Source organism: Tursiops truncatus, chromosome 18 (genome assembly GCF_011762595.2).
Source record: "Tursiops truncatus isolate mTurTru1 chromosome 18, mTurTru1.mat.Y, whole genome shotgun sequence".
Taxonomy (NCBI): Eukaryota; Metazoa; Chordata; class Mammalia; order Artiodactyla; family Delphinidae; genus Tursiops; species Tursiops truncatus.
The window spans coordinates 12,205,462-12,220,198 of record NC_047051.1 but is presented as its reverse complement, the minus strand read 5'-3'; the positions used below and the strand labels follow the sequence as shown (position 1 = coordinate 12,220,198).

At 40.8% G+C, this 14,737-nt stretch overlaps 1 protein-coding gene across 1 annotated transcript in view; it reads left to right on the top strand.

Annotated features, from left to right (window-relative positions):
* SPART (spartin) overlaps positions 1-14,737 on the top strand; it is a 373,903-nt gene that overhangs the window by 252,191 nt on the left and 106,975 nt on the right. The gene's annotated exons all lie outside the window — the stretch shown is intronic.

Sequence of the window (14,737 nt, the reverse complement as noted above, 5' to 3'; positions counted from 1 at the left end):
CCCAGGAAACAGTGTACTATGGAAAACAGAGTATGTGCAAGACAGAGTGAATCCGTGGGTCTGAAATCCAGCAAGAACAGAGAAGTCAAGAGAAAATAATCTCTGGAAGCCAAATACAGGTAGCTGCCTCTAGCTCTGAGTAAACTGCCTTCTTCTTAGTGTCTTGTGAAGACTAAATAAGAAAATGCCATATGTAATGAAAGGACTCAAAGAAAGAGATTCCTTTCTTCCTCTTGCCTTGGGGAGAATCAGACCACTGGGCTTGGTCTGTAGGTCTCTAAGTGGAATGACCTGAGAACAGCAGGTTAAGTAACGCACAGAGGGAGCCACGAGTAGAATCCTCAGAGAGGAAAATCCCCCAAGTGTCAGGAAATGCCTTGCTTCCAGCTCCCCAGTTCCTCTCTCCTACCTAATTCCTCCAGCTGGAGGCTCAGCTTGATCCTCTTCACACACACACACACACACACACACACACACACACACACACTTTCCATCCCGTGACTGTTACTCAGACTCTTCAATGGATTCTGACCTGTCATTGCCCTCAAAGCCAAGGCCTCTGAGTCTTGTTGCCTGGGTTTTTCCCTGGGCCCCTGACACGCTGTGTCTGACATCTGAGTCTCTGGATCTTGCTTTGCTTCCCTAAGTGCAGAGTAGCTGCCTCCCCTTCCTTAGCAGGTCTCCCTGGACTCACCTGGGCCTAGACTAGCTTACTGTTTATGGACGCTTAGCCAGGCCCCTCCTGACTTATTTTCTCCAGAGTCTTGGTTTGTTCCTTGAGAAAGAAAAAGACTTAATGTCTTGGAGGTTTCTATAAACTTCGAGATAAATACATAAAGGAAAAAAAATGCAGAAGCTTCCAAAAATATCTTTGAAGACGTGAAAATCCATAATCCTTCACTGACCAAGTTCTGTCACCATGACCAAAATATCTCGCCACTGTTCTTGACTCTCCATCTGCTTTGCCATCATCTTTTCTTGAAGACAGTGTTGCAATAGCTTACCAACTGGTCTTCCCACCTCCAGTTTGACCTTCTTCTCATCCAAGGAACTAATAATTCAAATGCTTAAGGAGAAGAAATGAGAAATACAAATGAGTGACCAGGGCTGATATAAATACATATGCAAACTCAGTGCAGATGGCGGGTTGATGCAAAGGCTAAAGCACTTGTGCCGTATATAAGGGGCACCCACTCTCCTCTGTAGTTTCTGGTTTTCTTTTAGAATACATCCCCGTCTTTCTAGAATATCCTATTTTTTTTTCAAAATAAGAAGACCCAGAATTCAGAATATTATATAAAGAAATCTGAGTGTTGGCTGCCCCCTATCTCTTCCTGATCTAATAAATGTCTCCGTAAGCCTGAGCTGTTTGAAGTTGAGTTTTTGTCATGAACAAACCAAGAGCCCTGACTAATATAATTCTTTTTTTTCAATATCTGTATATATTGTGAAATGATCATCACTATGTCTAGTTGACATCCATCATCATACATAGTTACAATTTTTTTTCTTATAATGAAGACTTAAGATATATTCTCTTAGCAACTTTCAAATGTACCATACAGTATTAACTGCATGGTTTTTATTATAATTATTATTATAGTCACCATGATGTATGTTACATCCTCATGACTTATTATTTTATAACTGGAAGTTTGTACCTTTTTTTTTTTTTCGCTGTACGCGGGCCTCTCACTGTTGTGGCCTCTCCCGTTGCGGAGCACAGGCTCTGGATGCGCAGGCTCTGGACGCGCAGGCTCAGTGGCCGTGGCTCACGGGCCCAGCCGCTCCGCGGCATGTGGGATCTTCCCGGACCGGGGCACGAACCCGTGTCCCCTGCATCGGCAGGCAGAGTCTCAACCACTGCACCACCAGGGAAGCCCGGAAGTTTGTACCTTTTGACGCCCTTCACCACACCCCGCCCCCAGCCTCTGGCAACCACCACTAACTAGTATAGTTCTTTAATGACCTGTTAACATGGCTGTCTCCCAAACTCAAGGGTGAGTTCTCAGGTCAGGGACTGTGGCAGAGACACCTTTGTACCCCTCGTGCTACACAGGGGTTGGCAGCAAACTGGAATTGAATTATTTACAAATGAATGAATAGAGGAATAAATATATATCCTTTGCAGACCTAAGAGCAGAGAATGAAAATTTCAAAATAATAGGCAGTAGGAGATTTAGCTCTTGAAATTGTTGAAGTTCATGGAAACCGATATTTGTGTTTCTTATTCATGCTCTTAGTTCTTTCAAAGAAGGAGGGCTTGTACCTGACTCCTTAAGGCTGCCACCCTGTTGACCCCTCCCTAAAATGGGCAGTCAGCTCACACAAAATATAGATGCATTCAAGCAGAATGAATGCAAAACTCATATTTCCTTAGGGTACAAGTTGACTCAGTAAACAGGCAGAAAATGACTGAGTCTTCCCAGATACATGGGACAGATCAAAGGAGCTTCAGGAAACAAACCAAAACAAGAAAGCTTTTAGGTTGCTATTTTGAATGATGCTTGGGTGAAAAGATGCAGTGATCCACACATGCCATTGTCAGAGGCCACTTCGATGCCTAAACTTGTTCTTCCTTTTTGTTAGCGTTCACTCATTCATTGCCCACAAGTAAATGCCTGCTAGATCAGATGACCCTGTACAGGACTGACCTTGAGCAGTTAATGCCAGACATGCACAAAGTCTTCCTCTGTATGTGTGAGAGATAAATATCTTCTCCTTTTCTTCCCTAAGCCCCAGTTTGTTGCACCTGACACTCTAGAACAAATTGATGATCACCTTTGGAAATGTGCTGGCATATAGCTTGTGGGAGGATAGTTTACAATTATCTGTTGGAAACCTCTAACTTTATCTTTTTAAATTTATTTTACTGAAGTACAGTTGATTTACAAAGTTGTGTTAACTTCCTCTGTACAGCAAAGTGATTCAGATAGATAGATAGATACATTCTTTTTCATATTCTTTTCCACTTGGTTTATCCCACGATACCGAATATAGTTCCCTGTGCTATACAGTAGGACCTTGTTGTTTATCCATTCTATATAAAATAGTTTACATCTGCTGATCCCAAACTCTCAAATCATCCCCCCCTCAAGACCCCCTCCCACTAGGCAACCACAAGTCTGTGAAACCTCTAACTTTAAAATGATGAAACCAAGGTCCAGAGAGGGTAGTATCCACCTAAGGCCCACTGCTAATTAATGCATGTGCCTGACCCAGCCTGGCAATTCTTGATATATTCACAAGACTGAAACTCTAATTATTCATTTTTTCTGACCTTGAGGTAGAAAAATGCCATTCCTCCAAAGGGCATTCTATATGTTAGCCAAATTGGGGCAGTTAATTTGCAAGTGAGCAACTTTGGTTTTCAGATCTCATTATGGAGGGAAATGTCTGAACCTTATAACCAACTGGCCTAAAGCCATCAAATCACGAGCACTCTTTCCTGTATTCAATCCACTGGGAGGTCAGACGTCCCCCTGCCCTGCCATGAGCTCAGAAGCACTCACAGCTGAGGCATTTCCTGGGGTTGGGAAACAGAAGATTGCTTCCCAAGCTGAGGTTATTGTTCAGCATGCTGAGTAATGAGGACGGCTCCAGGGAGGCTTGGGAGAACTTTATGAAGGCTTTTGTTTGCATGAAACCCAGAATCAGAAAAGACACTGGAAAAGACAGGGCTTCAAGGGCACTCTTTATTGCTGCTTTCAGTACAGGCTAGCTTCCTCTACAAACTTGGAGCATTTTATTTTCAAGGATGTTATGAACACTGGTGTTGTAAGATGGCAGCCTTTAGAGAAATGCTATTGTCTGCCAAATCCTCAAGCTAGTATTGCAGAAAAATAAGATTCCTGCTCATCTACCCTGACTGTCACCGAATTCTCATCCATCCATCTGCCACAGCCATAATGCCTTTGGGGATGTCAGGGCAGCTTTTGCAATAGGCGGGTACCTAAATCATCTCAATCTAATGAGTGTCTGTCTCCATTGCAAATATGTCTACAAAGACATATTCCTCCTTCAGTAGGCTGGCCATTCACCACCTAGAAGAAAGGCTGCCAGCCACTAAACACCAGAGCCAAGCCATCTCTGCACAATAATATGAAGAAACAGGGATCTTTTTCTCCATGTCACATTTCTGTGGTCCTCCTTAACTTCTATGGCCCCCTTATTATGACCCGTGTGGTGACATGTCTTCTCAAACCTCAGGGATCCAAAGACTCAACATCTCCATGATCCCTCCCATGTTCACACCCACTACTGTACAAACGTGTCTTCCCACGTACCTTCCCTTTCCGTGGGGAAATAACTACTAATCTGATAAACAAAGTTGGTGTCTCCTAAACTTTTGTCATTTGTCAGCCATCCTCACATTTTTTGCTTTGTCTTTAAACCACCTGCTCTGTTATTTACCTAGTATTTTTATTTTAAATGACTTACTTTTTAACTGTAAATAATTGATTTAATTTCATTTTAATCAATAATATCTGAAATTGCAAGTTTGCTGGGTTATTTAGTTTAACGTACATGAGGAGAAATAGATATGTAGAACTGTTAAAAAATATTCACCCGTGTGCTACTAATATCATCTATGTAGCAATGGTGCTGCATTTCTCAAACTTTGGAAAACAGTGAATTAAATCAAATTAAAATATTGGCTGATACTGGACTAATGAGCCTCCCCTTCTGGATAAGAATTGCATTTTAATGGAGACTTTTAATACTTTTAAGCCAACCAAAAGAGGGGAGGAAACATGGTATAATGGAAAGCATACAGGTATTTTTTTTTAAGCTGGAGAGAGCTAAATTGTTTTTAATTTCTAGAGATTATACTGTTGGTTAACATTTTTGCTGCTCTTCCCTACTAAGCCCATCCTCCTGGGCCTTCTGTAGTCCAGGTTTTCCTTCTTCCAGGGCATGGAAGTCAGCCCTGGAACATCTTGACTCCTCAGGTTAAGGAACAAAGGTTTGGACCTGGGATCTTCAGTATTTTTCTGAGATTCCACCAGACACAGTGGTGCTGCATCCCCCTCTGGCTGTGCCCCTTTCTGTGGAAGGATTATACTACACCCTCTCCATCAACATCAGAGTTGACCATATGACTTACTTTGGCCAATAAGATGAGAGAGGAAGGAACATGTATCACTTCTGAGCAGAAGCTTAGGAGCTATCTCATGAATCTGTCATTGAGTCCAACAGCAATTTTTAAATTTTTTAAATTTGTATACAATTTTAAAGGTTACTTTCCTTTTACAGTTATTACAAAATATTGGCTGTATTCCCTGTGTTGTACAGTACATCCTTGAGCCAGCAGTTTGTGCCTTCCACACTCCCACCCCTATATTGCCCCACCACCACCACTGTAACCACTGGTTTATTCTCTGTTTCTGTGAGTCTGCTTCTTTTTTGTTATATTCACTAGTTTGTTGTATTTCTTAGACTCCACGTATAAGTGATCTCATAGAGATCTTTCTCTGACTTGTTTCATTATCATAATGCCCTCCAAGTCCATCCACGTTGCTGCAAATGGCAAAATTTTGTTCTTTTTTATGGCTGAGTAGTATTCCATTGTATATATACCACATCTCCTTTATTTGTTCATCTGTTGATGGACACAGGTTGCTTCCATATCTTGGCTACTGTAAATAACTCTGCTATGAACATTGAGGGGCATGTATCTTTTCTAATTAGTGTTTTTTTTTGTTTTGGAGAGGTTTTTTTAATATATATACCTAGGAATGGAATTGCTGGGTCATATGGTAGTTCTGATTTTCATTTTGTGGAATAGTTCCTTTGTCCTTCCTTACTTTCATGACCTTTAAGGTTACAGGTAAGTCATTTTGCAGCCTTCAGTATGAGTTTGTTTGAGGTTTCCTCGTATTTTAACTTCGATTACTTGATTAAGAAGCTTTCTGTCAGGTTTCTCCACTGTGAAGTTACATTTCACCCTTAGTAATTAATGAGTATTTCATAGGGAGTTGCTTTGAGACTATAATAAAATCCCCTTCTGCATCCCACATTCACCTGCTATCTTTAGCATCATCAATAATTTTTGCCTGAATCAATTATTGCTATGACGGTTGACACATGGCATTTCTCTAATTCCATTATTCATTTTACTCTTATGTGTTGGCATTCTACTCTAAAGAAAAGCTTTATCTTCTTTCAGTTATTTGTTTATTTATATCAGTGTGCATCCATGTATTCCCTTATTATTCAATGAATTGTAATCCATGGATGTCTTTACTTATTTTGGTGCTCAAGTTTTCCCATATTTGACCAGGAAAAACCTCTTCAAGACGGCTTCTGTGTGTTACTGACATAGCCCCATCATTCTTCGAGCTCTTCCTGACTTTCTGGTACAAAAAGGTGTTGCAAGCTCATCTTGTTCTTTTCCCTGCCCAGCCCTAGAGTCAGCCAGTTCGTTAAGGAGCATCTCATTTGAGTAGTTCAGTGGAGAGTGCTCTATAGAAGTCAAGAACTGAGCATCAGATATGTTCATTGCTGCACGACATCACTTCCACTAGGTTCTTTCTTTGTATATAGTTGTACTGTTTAATTCTAGCCACTGCTCTGAAGTATTCCAGTTACTATACACTGTAGCTTTACACAGGGAAATATGTGGCTTTTGCTTTGTATTTTTTTCAGCATGGGTGTTGGACAGATCTAGGAAATATATGTACATTAATGTACAAACACACACATATATACCTACATATACACATTTGTGTGTACATGTGAAGTATGCATACATGTGTAGGTACAAACATAGGCACACGCACACATTGTGAATGCACATAGATATAGCCAATTCCCCTCCAACACCACAGGGTTCATTCTAGCTTTCCCCCTTTCCATATTTGTACCTTCTTCCCCAACAGTGAGAAACACGGCTCCGGGTTTCCTCGATGTATTTACTATTTGCTTAATCCCCCTTATGTAGTCAATCTCCTGATCCCGCCAGGCTGCCTCTTCACAACTTCTTTGTGCAGGCCCAGTCCCTACAAAGCCCCCAACCCCCTAAAATACTCATCTGTGTGGGCTCCATCCTCTGTCCACCTGCCTTCCCACCCTCCTTGGAAGGAAGAAAAGAATGGAGGGAAGGAAAGAGGGAGAGCGGAGAAAAGAAAGGAAAGAGAGAGGTCAGGACAGAACTCTTATCTGCACTCTGCTCTATCCTTTCCCCATCCACGACTCTTCCCCATCTCTTTAAATAGCACCACCACCATCCAGATGCTCAGACAAATGGAAGTCCTCCTTGATTCTTCTCTTCTTCACCACATCTTCCTAAATGTAACTTGAGTCAGCCTACTTCTCACCATCTCCTTTTCTCCCACCACCATCTCTCATTTGGGTTGCTGCAGAATTTTCCAAAGTGCTTTATCCTCTTCAACTCTTATCCCCGTGAAAGTGTTCAGGTTTGGGCTTAGCTTCAAGCATTAGAAATTTAAAATTACTAAGGATTCCAAAAATGGATTAAATGTGCCAACAAAAAGGAAGTTTAGTATCCTTGTTGTGCCAGAAATAAATTGCTTTTTCAGTGGGATATGCTCTCCAATAAGATGCTTTGTCTCATGTCTGAATGTCAGACTTAAACTCTCTATCTTCTCTTTCCAAGATCATGTTTCCTTCTGTTTAAGTAGTTTCATGCAATTGGGATAAGAACCTAAAAGTAATGGATCAAAACAATAATATAATTCCCCACATGCAACTCAAAAAAATCTGTTCATGGAGCAAAATTAAGTATGTGTGTTGGTTTTAGAAAACACATTAAATATTGCAGAAATGCAACCATTGTTTCTTATGCTTAGACCCTCTTATTCATATGTATTTGTTCCACTAGATTCTTATTTATTCAGTTAAAGCTGTACAGTTGCATGAAGGGAAGGAAGAAAGGATCTATTGTCCAAACAAAAGATCTAGCAATCTCTTATTCTTCCTCCTTTGAAGCTCCTTTTAGCTCAAAGAGCGGTTTGGAAGTGAGTGCTGCTATTTGGAATGGAATGTATGGTCAACTTCCACGGATAGAGCATGCACTTCTAATTTCCTTTCTCAGTTACAAGCATCCTATTTTTAGTAAAATTCCAGAATGCCTTCCTTCCTCCTTTGAATGGTGTTGCAACGTTTGCACTATTAGTCTTGTCATCTTATAAGACAACCCTCCCCAAGCAGTATTTATGTCTGGCAGCCTGATGATTGGAATCAGCATTTAATTGTGCATATTAACAACTGCAATCACACACAGATTCTGCTAACCTGGAATGCTTCTGGGCTGCTTACTATTTCAGAATCCTAGAATAAGAAGAATGCACAGATGTCCCGTTTTATTATCTCATTTTCAAGATAACCTTTTAAGTACTTTAAAATTTTACTAGAAGTACAGCTTGTGAAATAAGCTCAGTTTTGCTCTTATACCACCTGAGATGAAAAAAGAAAAGAAAAAACAGATCTGGAGCTCTTGGAACATAAGCCGAATGCTGTGTATAACCGGAACATAGTTTCTTTCTTATCACACATGTCCCTTCCCTTTACCTCAAGATGTCAAAAGTTATTCAAGGGCATGATGGAGCCTTTCCTGAGAGAACATTTTAATTTTGTTGAAATACCAGCTCTTCTTCTGTGGCTGTGGTGATGGCTTTCTTACCTCATGCAATTTCTCTGAACAGTCATAGAAGCCTTTACTAAAGCTTTCAGCAGGCTTTAAATTGAGCTACTGCAATTCTCTGGTGTTTTCTTCTCCACAACATGATCGGGCTGAATCCTGTGATTGTTACGTGTGCTCTCAGGGTGAGCAGACAGAAATTCGAGCAGCCATTACCTGTTGCTGGGGTGGATCCAGATAGAATCAGAAAAACCTTCCTGTAGATACTAAGGATCAGAATTCCATGGTCCTAGGAATAAACTATGCGATCTTGAGTCAAGAGGTAGACAAATAAGCATGGATGGAGGAGACAGGACCACCTCCTTTTCCCCTTCTTATTTTGGGTGGGTATGAACATGCCATGGTAAGTAGCATCAGCTTTGAACCTGGACCATCCAATCCATTCTCCATTACTGCAGCCTGGATGAGGTTTCTGAACAGATGCTATCATGTTGATCCCCCGTTTACAATGATTCACTGACTCTCCAGTGTCCTCAGGATAAAGTCCAAATTCCTTAACACAGTTTAGAAATATTTTACCATTTGACATCTGCCGATATCACCAACCTCAACCCTTGCTTCTCCACTCCAGCCGAACAGAACAACTTTGGGTTCTCAAACCCAGCCAGGTAGGCTTGCTACCCACATCATTCCTGCCACCTGGATATGCCTTCTCCAGTCCCAAGTCCCTTGCCTGACTGACCCCTATTCATCCTTCACATCTCAACTCTTCCCGATTTCCCAAGCCTGACTTTGGGGATTCTCCTCTGTGTTCCTCTAAATCCCTGCATTTATCCAATCACGTTGGATTGTAATTAAACCTGTTCATTCTGCCATATTTTTGATGCATATGTATCTTGTCCTGCCTGTGTATCCTAGCACCCAGCACAATATTAGCACATGAGAGGCCCTTGGTCAATGTTTACTGAATGAACAAAAAACTGGTTCCCAAACACAAGAGCATGCCCGCCAGTGGACCCTAAAGTTGTAGGCACAATGCCCTGTTCCTCACTTCCCATTCAGAATAGTCTGATCCCCCCATCAGGACACTGAATAAATGTTGAATAAATACTTTGCAGACCAACATTTCAAAGTTCGTCTGCAAAACTGAGGAGATTTTCACTTGAAACCATTAACCCTACCTTCTCCCCTTCACGTCTTCAAAGTCTCCCTGACTTTAAAGGACTCATAAAGCCCCCTCCACTCTAGGGAGACATCCCTGACTAATGATGCCATATTGCTTGCTCTCTTTCTCTCCTTCCAATCTTCACAGGTCCTCATTCTGCATCTTACTACTTAGCTCTTTATAGTGTAATATCCTCTTGTTCTCGTACTGTTTTATATTTACCCCATTCCCCAATTAAACTGTGGTTCCCCTCAGCACAGAAATTAGTTCTTACACTTCTTATTAAGTGTCTCATAGAATCTAGAATAATGCTCACTAAAGTGGCTGTGTCTATCTATGTCTCTTACCATATACTTTCTGTTTACATCTTAAAATCTAGTTTCCCCTACTAGAGATGTTTGATCCTCTGTTGCCTAATCCATGTCTTACGGCTTTTTCACCCCTTGTATAGGTAATGTGTGTGTTACCCACACAAAGAAATGTTTGTTGTAGTTGATGACAACAAGGATGATGGTTTCTCTTCAATAAATATTTGTTGATTATTTAATTGATTTTCCATGGCAAATGCATTTCCAATCTGAGAAGAAAAAACCCACCTTTGTGCCCAATCATCTAATTAGTAGGGCTCCAGGAACCCAAAAATATCAGGTCCCATTTATCTTTTGCATTTGAGCTTGAGCATCTCCATGCACATGCCCAGGGACCCCAGGGATGGAACGCTCCCTGATAAGTTGCAGATTTTTACTGTGGAACATTTGCCTGTAAAGAATTATTATGTAATGAAGAGCACACATTTTGCTTAATTTAAGTCTACCTAGCAGAAGGCAAGTAGCATTTCATTACCCCAGCTGCTGATGCGTTCCTTGTAAGGATTGTATTAATTTTGAGATTTACAGCTGTAATGAAGACATTAAGAAATGAAGTCCTAGAATTCTGCTACAGTCCAAAGATGTCAGGATTAAATTTATGGTCAATAATATTCACACATCAACAGCCTAAGATAACAGACACTATCATCACTCTTTTGTTGCGTTATCTTGGGATCTAAAATTACTCGTCCTACATTGAGTAATGAAGATTTATAACCTTCCTCTTCCCTTACAGAAGACCTCACCTTCTCTAGATATATAAGCCTTTTTGTGGAGGAGACAGGCAGATGCAGAATGTGCTTACCCCATAGAACATTACAGCAATGGCAACTCTATTGATAAGAGAATTTGTCCAGAAATCCTTGGATCCCTGGTTAGTATTAATATCAGTATATTATAATAGCAATATCTGTTTTGAAAATAATGTTGGAATGTATCTGTAGCACTGATATTACTTTTACTTCTTTGATAAGTACCCTGCAATCTTTAAGGACCTAAAAACCTAGGTTCCTAGTCTTGCCTAAAATGGAGAACAAAGGGTAACATGATTCCTTTCTACTCCCGCCCAACCCCATTAATCATGTGATACCAGTGAGAACAACAGTAAGCTCTCCAATATTTCAGTGTTGGAGAGGACCAGGAAGGACCGTTCACATTGTACCCCAGGTGTACAACATAGTATACTATGTGATGTGAATTGATGCCCTCAGGTTATGCAACATGGCGGATGGGAATGTCTCTTTTCTCCAGGGAGGCATGCCTCAATTTACTTACATGCATTTGGAACCAGACCCTGAAAATGTATGCAGGACTAAGGACTCTGAATTCCCTCTTTTTTTCAGGTTAGCAGTTGCATTTCTCATGTATTCTAGCTAGGGACCCCAGGGAATGTACCCTCCCTGATACATTCCTCCTTTTGGCAGAGGAGCAACATTTCTATTAAAGACTTAAAGCAAGATTAATGGATAATAGAAAGAAATATAGATCTGACCTCAAAAAATGATCAGTACTGGTCAGTGCGGTGATGCACAGAGATGTGGGGCTGCTTGCCTAAAATCATAGATGCTGAGGGGAAAGTGTCCCAACTTTCCTAAACACTAGTTTATTTCCTCTCTACGTGTGTACTTAAGAAGATCAAATATCTTTATTACTTATTTCTCCAATAAAAATTTATCAACGAAATTCAGTATGTCCCTAACTGGGTCATCATCTTCCCTCCCAGATTTCCTTTGTTTGCTGTTGTTAGTGCATCAATACTACACTAGACACCCCAGCGTCTCCAACTCTTTTCTCTCCTCATTCCATGCAGTTGCGAATCATATTCATTCAACCTCTAATAGTATTTCTTGCGCCGTCCTTCCTTTTGTCTTTGTTGCTGCGCGCAGGCTTTCTCTAGTTGCGGTGAGCGGGGGTTACTCTTCGTTGCAGCACGTGGGCTTCTCATTGTGGTGGCTTCTCTTGTTGCAGAGCACAGGCTCTAGGCACGCGGGCTTCAGTAGTTGTGGCTCGTGGGCTCTAGAGCCCAGGCTTAGTACTTGTGGCACACGGGATTAGTTGCTCCATGGCATGTGGGATCTTCCAGGGTCAGGGCTTGAACCCGTGTCCCCTACATTGGCAGGCGGATTCTAAACCACTGCGCCACCAGGGAAGCCCCGTCCTCTCCTTTTTATTTTCATTTTCCTTCTTCTAGTTCATGACTTCAGTACCTCTCACCCAAAGGATTCCAGAAGTCCCAGCACCATCTCTCAATATTTCTTTCAAATTAGGTACAGCATTGCTAGAGTAAACTTCAGAAGATGGCATCTGTCCCTAGCTCATAGGCTGTAATGACTGTCCACTGCCTTCCCCTCAAGCCTTTCACCTTCCTTCTCTTCACTCACCTTAAGCTCCAAGCTTACAGAACCTTTCACGGACACTCCATGCTTGGCTCACCTCCATGCCTTTGTTCAAGCTGTTTCCTCTGCCTGGAGTGCCCTTCTCCATAACTCTGAATGCCTACTCTTTACCCATCTTTTTTTCTTTTTTCTTTCAGTTTAAATGACCCCAAATTTCCTTGATCTTCTAGCTAGATAGAGCCTCTCCCTCTGCTGAAGCCCCATGGCATTTTCTCTCTCTGTGCTTCTCTTGTGGCACTTTTAACTTTCCCCATCCTAATTATTTTTATTTGTCAATTTTCTTATCTCTTCTGCTTGACTCTGAATTCCCTGAAAGCATGGACCATGGATTAGTTTTCCTTCTATCCCTACACTTGCTTGTGAACTAGGTGCTCAGCCAATATCAGATAAATGAGTGAATGAATGAATGAAACGTGGCAAAGGCAACCTCTTATTGAGTTTCACCACATATTATGTTATTTAATACTCCTTTAGTGCAACGTACTATGTATATTATACAGCTTCATTGTTCAGTGTGGCAACCACTAGCCACATGTGGTTATTGAGTGCTTGAAATGTGGTGTAAGTCCGTGCAGGGACTTGTACTAGGCTAGCTTGCAGACCCCAGATTGCAATTATCTGCCGATTCTGCATAAACCCATTTTTGCTAGAGAAATATCTTGTAGTCTGTTTGTTTCAGGTCAGCATGTCTATGGCTGCCTTCATACTACAATGGCAGAATTGTATAGAAAGAGATAGCTGAAATAGAGACCATATGGTCCGCAAAGCTTGAAACAGTTACTATCTGGCCCTTAGCAGAAAAAGTTGGCCAATCCCTGGTTTGCACTTAAGAAAGTGATAGAGACAATGTAAATAATCCAGATTAAACTTTTTAAATGTGTCATATGTTTGGTCATTGCATCGTGAATAGTATAAAAAACTGAAGAACTATTCTTCCAGTACTCAAAGTCATTGACAAGTGAGTTCCAACATACATCTTTCTTGTTTTATGTAATCTTATTCATTGACTTAAATGAAAATATCTACCAACATTCAGGTAAGAGCTATATCCATTTCTCAATTGCAACTATAGATTGGCCATGGATGTAAGAGTTTGGCAAAAATCAACAAAAGTATTCTGTAAGAATCATTTAGCTATATGGGATATAGAGTGAAGAGTATTATATATTCTATTATTATATATTCATAAATTGTGTACTACATATTCTTTACATTTGTACAATTTATAATATATATATGTGTGTGTGTGTATATATATATATATATAGTTGTGAACATTTAGCACATCACTGGCTAAATTCCTTTCCTCACCTCATCATGTTCTTACCTCCCCTAGAAATGAGAAACTCCCAGTTGATTCAGTGAGACGTTGACCATTTCTTCTGTAGCAATATCATCCTGATATTCTACAATGTACAATGACAGCAACTCAGAGATCTAGGGACAGGATGAGTCTAAAATAAAGATTGGGTCAGGGCTCCTCTGAGAGTTTTTTCCTGAAGACTGGGCCTTAAAACAGCCTATTATTCATACTTTAAACAGAATTTCTGAACTGTACCCTTGGCTTCTCATCAGAGTTTTTGGCTTAGATTATTTTCTCTTGGAATCCCTTTTTTCTTTCCACATTCTCCTTTCTCTAAATTAGCCTGGAATCCTGCCTTTCAGGACTCCTAAAACATAGAACTCTCGTGATAGTCCCTGTTACAAGAAAAATTAACAAGCCGCAAACAGAATCCTTTGCTCCCACGGACAGCACACCAAGACTTCGTTGCAGTTTCAGCCTCTTTCGAGATTATGACCTTTATAGTCAATCGGAAATTTTGATTAGCACTAGCAAGGTAGTCTGCAAGGTAAGACCACTTACATTTCCTCCCCTCCAAGATGTCCAGGCTTAAAATAATTCTCTTTTCTTTGCTAACTTCCTTGCCCCACCCTCCTTCTGCCTCTGAAAGCCTCTCACTCTGTACGACTCCTGGGAGTATCTCTCTACTTGCTAGATGGGATGCTCCCCGATTCATGAATCACTGTATAAACCCAATTAGATCTTCAAAGTTATCTTACTCTCTGTTGAAGTTTTGTGTTCTAACATCTCGCAGGTGACTTAAAGCTTAGACATCTCCTCCTAAACCTGCCTGGTGGAATGCTTCTTCCTTCTTTCCTTAACCTCAATCAAAGTTACATAAACTGAGACCGCAGGAGCCATCAC